We start from the raw sequence: 10,573 nt of genomic DNA, 5'->3' as shown, positions 1-10,573 counted from the left end.
CTTTCATGAGCTGCTTTTGGCATTATAGGCGATACAAATTAGACTGCATTAGACTGTTATTTGACTGCTACTAGGAAGTTTTCTACTTAGAATTGAACAGGATATTTTTAATCAGTTTGGATTAACTATATAACTGCATGGAGTAAATATACCTTCTTGATTTATTTACACATATTAAGCAAAAGAATATACCAAGACAGGGGCACTAGTATTTTCTATATATTTTTGAAACCAAAGTTATCTGGTACAACACACGATTGAGGTATAAGCAATAGTTTGGCAACTATATTCATTATTATCTAAACCAGAGGTTGTCAACCGGGGGTACACATACCCCTAGGGGTACTTAGAAAGGCTATAGGAGGTACCCACAGGCAGGCAGGCGGGTGGGGACAGAGCACGCCCTGGGGAGCGGCAGTGGTGTCTTGGCGCGGTCCCATACTTTGCTTCTTACCCAGGGAAGGGGGAAGGGAAGAGGCATGTTGGGTACTGCTGGCCCCACATGGCATACCACAGCACCTTCTGGCCCCCACCTCAGCTTGCTTTCTGTGCCCACTCCCAGGAGCAAGGCCGAGGGAGCAAGGGCAATGGTGCCCTTCTGTGGGCCGCACACGCACCACCTGGTCGGGTGGACACAGGGATTCACATGCAACAGCCACTGCCGCCACCACCACACACCATCTTGTGCTGCTGCCGCACCCCGCATCGTTTTCCCACAGCTGGTCACGTGAGGCTTCATGGGCTGCCGATGGGTGGCGCATGATTGGCTGAGTGCAAAGCCCATCCTCAGCCCACGGAGCTGCATGTGTGACCAGCTGTGGGAGAGTGATGCGGGGCACAGCAGCAGTGCGAGGCGGTGGGTGGCAGTGGCGGCTACCACATATGAGCTCGCACTCCCACCATTGTCTGGCTAGGCAGGTGGTGTGTGTGTAGCCCGCAGAGGGGCACCACTGCCCTTGCCCCCCTGGCCCTGCTCCTGGGATCAGGCACAAACACACTCCCCTGCACCTATTCTTGATCTGCCCTCCCCCTGCCCCTTCCCTCTCCCCTGCCCTGCCACTTCGCCCCCACACACAGTTACCTGCTGGGGGGGTGTCTGCATCTGTGTGTGTTTCTGCATCTGCATGTGACTGCATCTGTGTGTGTGTGTGTGTCTCCATGTGTGTGTCTGCACCTGCGTGTCTGTGACTTTTTGCCTCTTTGTGTGTGTGTGTGTCTGTCCCCTGCCCACCTGGCAGCAGCAGGCACATGGCATTGCACGGCTTTTTGGTGCACTGGTGTGGGTGATCGGTGTATGGTGTTGTGCCTTGGGATATGCTGCAACTGTGGAGGTCCAACGAGCTGAGCACACCCTTGACAGCAACGCCCCAGCAACCTCTGCTCATGAGACTCCACCTGTCCTCACTGCTGCTGGTCTCCTGGTTGTGATCTCCCAGCAAGAGTGGTCAGGGTTGGCTCGCTGAATTCGCCCTCTCTCTCTCTCTCCCCAGGTGCACATAGCACTTAAGTAGCAGCCCTGCACACTCGGGTGTATCACCCACTCTCTCCCTCTCCTCCCTTGTTCCTTTCTCCTCCCTCCCCCCAAAGTGGCAGGTAAGCCACCACCAGATAATCACTTTTTGGTGCAATCTACACTCACTGTGATCCAGAAAGGCAGAGATCCAGTGTTTAAAAAAGTTTCTCTCTCATATAATAAAGGTCATACCCATTACTGAGTCAATATTGCTTCTGAGGTTACAGTGTTTTATTGGGTCTTTATAGGGACTGGATTGTAAAATAGGTATTAGATTAGTTAGCTATAGGTTTTTAAGAGTGATAGGAATAGTTTTTATTGGGTATAGTTCCTTGGTTCCTAGTTAGTGTTATTACTTGCTGTACCTGTTGTCTAAGTTATTTGTATTTACCTGTCATCAATAAACTGATTAATTTGTTTCAGTTACACATCAGTATGTGAGTTACCTTATGTAGTCATAGTACAGGCATTTGCTGGATTGATAGGGTGGTGACAGATATGCCTAGTTAATTCATTAGCCAGTGTGGGATCCAAAAATCACCCCACATGGAACAGCCATTAATTGGGCAGTGCCAATTAGATGCTAATTGAGCCCAGGTCCAACAAAATAAGAGATAACCTAACATATGCCTTGAAACTTTACTACAGTGCTGAAATGAGGTTTCCAGTACCTGTTCACGTTCACATGCCCCAAATGACTGCATTGCCGATGGCTAAATTTGTCCCTTTTTGGTGACATATAGTGGAGTGCGAGTATAACATAAAATAGAAGAAAATACACTGTTAAAACTTTAGGCTTGGTCCTCTCTCAAATATACAGTCTTTCTAAAAAACCTTTGACCTGGCGTGAACATTTGTCTGTAGTACAATGGGAAGAATTTTTGGAGGACATGGACAAGCGAGGACAGGAATGCAGGTCTTGGCTCTCCTACATGAGTGGCCCAAAACAAATCTATAAAGTCATATCCCATCATGGGGAGAGGGAAAGTGAATTTGGGCCCTCTACTTCTTTGGCCATTGCTCTAGCCACTAGGCTAAAAGGACACCTCCTTTCTTTGAAAGACATGGTTATGCATCTATCTTCAGGATAGAGTGCAGTGTTGTAGAACATGAGTGAACAGACAGCCCCCTGCAGTCCTGAGCAAGATGCCTTCGGAGCAGGTTTTAAGATGCAGTCCTGTCTCAAGCATTTTCTATTGGCTGCCTCCCACAGGCTATTCACTGTGTGCTGGCTGCTTCAGACCCCATTCTAAATTGTCCAATTACCCCTGTGTTGCCACGTGCCTCACACAGGGCTCTGATTTCCACCTTGGGGCCAAGCATCTAGAAGTTAGGTGCTGTAATACCATGCTTCTAGGCACCCAATTTTTTTTATAGGATCTAGCCCTAGGAGCTTGTCAGGAGTCAAATAAGAACTTGTCACTTAGTTATTGTCACAATTTTTGGAAAATCATAACATTTCTCTATGTGAACAAATGGTTGGAAGGAATCTAACCGTCATATTTCAGAACATAAGCTAGCTCCGATTTTTGGTACCCAGAGGAAATTTAACTTGGCCACATTATCCCATAATTGCCTATTCTGAGATTCCATCACCCTCCTCTAAGGCATCTTCTAGCCACCACCAGACATAGGATACAGGACTAGGTGGACCACAGTTCTAACATAGACCACATCCTTAGTTGGTCAAAAATTTTGAAAAGTACTTTACAGTATGTGCAGATATTACACTCTGTGGGGTTAGGTCAATCTAAGTGCTGATCTTGAGGAGGTTAGAACAAGCAAAAACAAAATGGCTGGCCTAATTTAATTTTGTTTACCTGAGGCAGAGCATGAAGTTAGACTGGGAATAGGTTAGCCCAATCTAACAATATATGTACATGTTCAGAGTGGGCAACCCAGCTGCTTGCCCTAGCTTTAAGCTGTTCTTTTTCTATCCCACCTCACCCCTTAACCAGGTTATTTTTAGCCCTCTGACCCACCCAAACCCTCATGGAGAACTCCCCCACCCCCCACGGACCTCCCAACCCTCCTCAATTCAGCTAACCCTCCCAGACCTGCCAAACCCTACAGCAGGCTCACTACTTCCCCCAGTCCTGCCCTACCCCCAACCCTGACTTAGATTGGGTTCCCAGTGTAGGAAGTAAGGCTTAAAGGAAGCTGCGTGCTCAGAGATCAGGTCCCACAAACCCGTGCACATCCCTTTAGTTCCTGAGGAGACAATGTTCCATTTCCGTAATGGATTTGGGCACATCAGTTCCTAAGTCAGACAGAGTGCACTCAGGTGCTAGAGAAAATATTTCCCTGGCTCTTGCTTTCATCGGCTGTCATCCAAGCATTAAATTGGGTGGGCTTTTCAAAAATGCTAAAATGATTTTCAGTTAGATTTATGCTCCCACGTTGCAAAAGCTGCCTGGAAAATTCTACCCAATATCAACAGTAAGGTGATAGGTGATGAAAATAATTCAATAGCAGTCCACCCAAATGTCAGCAAGATTGACCATCCTAAGTGAGTTAGCATGAGAGCCACAGAATAGGATGCTACAATCAGTGAAGCTCATCCGAGCAAAAGACAGCTTTCTGGGAGCCTGCACAGACTCTGGAATTAGCTCTCATAAAAGGTAATGACTACAACAGATCTCAGCACCTCTCACTCCAAATGCCAAGTACGTTTCCTCAACCCTTCTCCAATATAAACAATGGGAAGAATATACATTGGGGAAAAAATAAATAGAAACCAAACAAAAGCCCCATACTGCACATATACCCAATTCTTTCCCTGGGGAGAGAATGACAAAGGGAATCACGTCACAGATTTTAACCGGAAACATTACATTGCTCTATAATGTTACCATATAAAACTATACCAGTGTATCACCTTTACACTATGCTTGTGTCCACACTAGAAGACTGACTGCATCATTTGACCTAAATCTTTAAAAAGTTTGGTTAAAAGTCATACGGAAATTTATGTCTAAAGAAGCCCAGAAAAACTCTTTTCAATTTAAACTTCTGTAATTTGATCTCTCAGAAACTTGTCCGTCTATGAGTGAGGTAACAGTAAGATAAAATGTTTTACATTTTACGCTTAAGTTTTACATAGTTTAACACAGTCACACACCTGTTCATTTGATGGTGGCAACAGGTATTCTGAAACCTGCCAACTAATTAGATGAGGAAGTAGGTGGTACTGCTTAGACAAAATAAAGTTTCTGGCTTTGATTTATTTTGGAAATAGCTGAAGTCATAGAGTGCTTCTGTTGCTTTGTGATATGATAATAGCTCCTGCTTAATGCAAACAGCTTAGCACATCAGATTCTTCCATGAGTATGAAATGCAATTAAAATGTTACATCAGGACAACTATTTACATTGTCATTCTGGTAAGAGTTGTACCTTGAATTTTCACGTTATCACAGTACGGAATATGACTGGTGAGAGATGTGAACATAATTATCCCTCCAAAAGCCAAATGTCATCTGTACTCATCTGTCAGCAAGGGGGAGAAGAGAGATGCCTTTCAGAAATTCTTAGCACACCAGAAAAGCAACAATCCTGGGAGCATCTACACGTGCCTTAATGCACTTTTCCCAATGTGCATTAAATTTAGTACCTCCAATATACCCTAATGCACGGTAGCACAAACACACACTTTTTAGGTAACACTAAATGCGCAGTAGCCTAGTTTACTATGCATTAGCATGATAGCTTGGTTTTTTACATGCTGCTTTAATGCACAGCACAATAGGCTACTGTGCATTAAAGTGTACATGTAAATGTGCCCACTGAGACCAAAAATAAAGGGACGAGAGTCACAATAAACCTATTTCTGAGCTTGAGTACATGACCCTTAAAAAGAAGCAAGATCACTGGAACCAATGGTGTCTTATGTGTTTATACTGGTAAGAGAGCAGTAGTTTGACCTGATCATTTAAATTGATTCTTCCGTTTGTTTTCTATCTGGTTTTCCATTAGTTCTTGCATCTTTCCGTGTTCCATTTTTATGTGTCTTTAATATTTAAAAGCCAATGGAAAATCATCCCTACCGTTCATTTTATTATGCAGGCAAACAAAATCATTTGTTATTTTTGTAACAGTTTTATTAAGGTGTAGTGTTATATAACTAGATAAGGTATATTTAGTTCTGCACTTACTGGTAGGCAAATATTTTTGTTCTGGTAATAATAATGTTTGTGTTTGATCAAATTCCTGTTTCAGCAACTTCCATTCTCAAATTGCAGCCTGACAAATGGACAGTAACAACATTGGCACATCGGTCAATTTTGCTACTTCTGCATGAAAAAAAAATTAATGTTTTACTGCACCTGCAAAATGCAATAATCACCAGTACAGAGAGGAAAAATGTATCAGCTCTGCCATCAAATTTGCTGTCACGAAGTCTGAGTACAATATTCTGTCTTATATGAACCCTATCAGTTTTACTACAGTGTCTTTTGGTTCATGCTGGGCACACATAATTGCATCAAGAAGATAGATATCAAACATCCTGTTTTTGTGGCTTCATAAAATAGGTGTAAGTAACCAAATGACACCGACTTTGCAGGGGTTTCTAAAACACTGTTGCCCTTTGCTTAGCAGCAAGAGAAGTGTGTGGATAGAAACAAACATTTCCTCCTCATGCTGGTGCATTCCTTAGGCTCTACTCAAGCCTTCCATGGGTGGCTTCCTGAAACTCCTGGCTTGCCTCCTTAGCCAGAAGGTCTTTCCAGGTAAGCTTGTCTTTCTTTGATCTTGGTTGCTCTTGCAGCTAAACCCTGTCTTCTTATAATAGCACCCTTTATCTTGCTCAAAGCTTTTCTATATGACTCTGTGGGGTTTCCCCCGTGCAATTCCTTTATTACCTCTATCCTTTTGTCTTGCCTTAGGAATTTTCAGTCTCCAGATTTCAGCCCTGAAAACGAATAAAGGAAATTCTTCCCCACCCCAGCCAATTTAGCTTTTCAATACTCTGGTCTAAGTACAGCTGTTATGTTTAAGTATTCTCCATCAGCAAAGGTAGATACACAGAAGCATTTCGTCTTGCAGGAATTTACATAGTAATGATTATGTAATATTAACAAAAATCAGTTGTAGCAGGGCTGCAGTGTTTGTAGCTGCAATGGTCCAAATTTTTTTAAAAAATTAAAAATATAAAGTCTTTTTTGGTGCTATTTTATACTGGGCCAACTATATACAGTGTGGGGGTTTTTGGTAGTTGGTCCAATACTGGATATCACCAAAAAAAATGTTTCTGGCAAGAATAAATTGTGCACACGTAAATCCCCAAATCATTAGTAGCTTATTGCTACAATACTGCCAGCCCACTGTGTCAAAAATCATGAGATTTGGAATGTAAATCATGAGCTGCTATTTATGGAGTGTGTGTGTGGGGAGGGTTATTTGTGAAGGTGTGGGAGGCTGTGTGTGGGGGGAGGATGGGGTTGGAGCCTGGGGAGGTGGGGTCCCTGCACATTCTGGCTAGATACAGGATACGGTGGGCCAGCAGCAGGGTTGCAGGGGGGGGCGCTGTGGCTTGGGAGTGAAGGGCAGACACACACAAACACATACAGGCAGGCTGGGGTGGGACATGTGACAGAGCCGTGGGCAGCTCACTGCCACTGCACACACCCCAGGGGAAGCATGGGGGGCACGTTCCCCCCCAGATTTCTGTGACGGGCAGAAGCAAGCTGTGGGTTGGAGCTCTGTGCCTTGCTGCCTTTGCCCCAGGAGCTGTGTGATGCCGCCAGACCCATTCACCTCAGGGTTGTAGCTGTAGCATTTGGTCAAGACTCACCCCAGCCCCTGCCCCCTGCCCTACTCCCCCTCTCACCATGGGGGCCTCAATCTGCCCCCCCGTCCCTTCCCCTCCACAGACTTACTGCTCTATGTGCACCAGAAGACAAAATCCTGAGATCTAAGCTCTCTATCCAAAGATCATGAGGTCAGAGTTCATTTGACTTGGAAACTGGGAGTGTCGCGATTCCCCTCCTCCAAGTGCTGGCATTACTGTTGTTAACTGACCAAGTTTTTGTCCTTCTAGCTTACTAGTGGTAAAAATTGGAAACTTGACACAAGTGTAGGGTTTACCCTTAGACAGTGGCTGAAATAACTACTGTTTGTGTGTTACACTCAAATATAATCTCCCCATTTTACATTTTGCTGAGAAAGTTGCCAATAAGCAAGCTCCAGCAGAATGCAAAATAGGCAGTGATTCACCCTTTGCAACACTCTCTTATGGCTTTATCGAACCAATCTTCATGGAAAGTTCTTCCAAACATGAATAGCAATTCTACAAGCAAAATAATGATAAAATGTGGTACATACTCAAAATATGGTCTCCACACATTCAAACAATAAGAGATTCGGGGGAAACAAACACTGAAGAGGCAGAAGCCATAGCATAGTATATAGGAGTTTTTTTTTAAATTAAAGTCACAAATAGGAGAAGATAATTGCAAATCTGAAAAAATTATCAAAATAATAAAAATAAATCATTACTTGGATTGCAGCTGGCCTAAGAGTAAAATGTATACATCATACAGAACCAATATAAGAGTTTGGCTACCGCAAATCTATCTTCTGTCTTCTACACTGACTTCCCACAGAATATCAAACAAGTTCAACTTTAGGGTGATGGCTTTATGGGGAAAACTTTGTTCTTCAGGCACATCAGAACCCCAAACCAAAAAGATTAAAATTTATCTATGTGGGAGCACTCACTTACCCAGGAGTGTGGCATAACTATCACAGGCCTCACCACAGTTTTCTTTAAGCACACTTCTATTCCACATGCCATTTCAAGTGGGCTAGATGGAACAGGAGCAAGGTAACAGGTATTGTCACTCAGTGGGATGAGTCCATCTACAGCACTGCATAAAGGCAGTAATAGCACTTTTAGTTCAGGAAGCAAACACTTCTCACCAAACACTCATGTAGAATTTGATGTACTTATTGGGAGTGAATGGCAGACACACACAAACACATGCAGACAGGCTGGGGTGGGTCATGTGACAGAGCTGTGGTCAGCTCCCTGCCACTGAGCATACCCCAGGGGAAGCATGGGGGGCATGTTCCCCCCCAGATTTGTGTGACGGGCAGAAGCAACCTTCAATGGACCACAAGTCCTTCATGTATGTTTGACTAATTTTCAAAATTAATACATATGAAGATACAATTTGAAAAGGAATGAGAATACAACCTACAGGTTTTGCAGGTTCATTTGCTTGAGTACTGTAGCTTAGTTTTTCTAATTTATCATCATGTGAAGTGGACCATGACAGCTCTGGCGTATGTTAAGAGTGGTAGCACACAGTGACTGAGAGGGCTAATATGTGACAAGCAGCTTCTTTCTCAAATCTCACATTCCTGCATTTCTATACCTCATAGAAAACTGTGTCATAAAACTTTGTAAAAGTAATGACCTTTGAATAGCACAGTATATCACTACAACAAACAATATTAATTGCCCTGCATTATTTATACAACATTTTTATTTAGCTTTTCACTAAAGGCAAGTGTGTCTTCTCTTCCAGGTTGTACAGTGAGCATTAAACTAGCATCACCGGGGGAAGGGGCTGCAGGAAGACGAGGAGACACCATCCGAGCACGACAGGTGACAAATGCAAGGAGTGCCCAGGTAAGAAACAAGGGTCTAAACAGCCTCCCAAATTGGGGGGTGGCACATGCAGCTAGACAAGGCCTTAAATGCCTATATACCAATGTTCATAGTATGGGGAATAAGCAGGAGGAACTCGCCCTCAGAATAGCCAGTTCAAACCCAGACATAATAGGGCTTACAGAAACTTGGAGGGATTCATCCCACTACTGGGCAGTTAGCATTACGGGCTATAGGCTTTACAGGCCAGATAGAGAAGGAAGGAAAGGCGGGGGTGTGGTGCTCTATGTCAAGGAGCAATATACATCCTCTGCCAGCAAAATGGGGTCAGAGGGGCAAGCTGAAGTGCTCTGGGTCAAGATACAAGGAAGCCATGGGGAGAGGGATCCAACGGTGGGGGTCTACTACAGACCCCCCAACCAAGGGGAGGAGCTGGACCGGGAATTTTCAGGCCAGCTTGCAGAGGCACTTAAAGGCGAAGGATGTAGTTGTCATGGGTGATTTAAATTACCCGGACATCTGCTGGGAGGAACAGTCAGCCAGGTCGGACCATTCCAGGAGGTTCTTGGCCGAGATACAGGACCTCCACTAAATTCAGGAGGTGCACAGTCACACCTGAGGAAATGTCCTGTTGGACCTGGTCCTGGCCACAGGTGACGACCTGGTAAGGAGCGTCCACGTGCTTGACCACCTGGGTGATGGTAATCATCGCTCGCTGGAATTCACCATCCAGCACAGGGTGTCAAGGGCCTGCAGCAAGGCGGTAGCCCTAGACTTCAAGAGGGCCAACTTCAACAAGTTGAGATTAGTGGGAGAGGTGCTGGGGTTCTTGACAGCAGGGGAGCTCAGTGCCTAAGATGAGTGGTCGTTCCTTAAGGAGACGATACTCAGGGCCCAAGAGGTGACCATCCCAAAAAAAAGCAAGCAGGGAAGGAGTGCCTGAAAGCCTCTCTGGCTCACCAAGGGTGTACAGGAATGTCTGATCACCAAAAAGGCAGTGTATAACTGGTGGAAGGGAGGTGCTATCTCCAAAGAGGAGTATACCTCCTCTGCTTCGACCTGTAGTGGGGGTGTCAGGAAAGCTAAGGCAGACATAGAGCTAGGACTAGTGTCCAAGATCAAAGATAATAAAAAGGCCTTTTTCAAATATATAGGGAGGATGAGGAAAGCACCAGGAAATGTGGGGCTCCTGCAAGATCCTCTGGGCAATCTGGTGGTTGCGCCAGAGGAGAAAGCAGACCTCTTTAACCAATTCTTCATCTCTGTTTTCTTGTGCAAGGATCAGGACTTCCCCACCGTGATGCAAGACGGACTCTAGAGAAATGCCTCCAGACCTCAGGTTGGGGAGGACCAGGTTAGAGAGCTTCTGAAGGGGCTGGACGTGTTCAAATCAGCGGGTCCAGATGCTCTCCACCCCAGGGTGTTGAGGGAGCTAGCAGGGGTTAT

Source organism: Crocodylus porosus, unplaced genomic scaffold, assembly GCF_001723895.1.
Source record: "Crocodylus porosus isolate Cpor-Errol unplaced genomic scaffold, CroPor_comp1, whole genome shotgun sequence".
Classification (NCBI taxonomy): Eukaryota; Metazoa; Chordata; order Crocodylia; family Crocodylidae; genus Crocodylus; species Crocodylus porosus.
Note: the sequence above shows the minus strand (reverse complement) of the source record.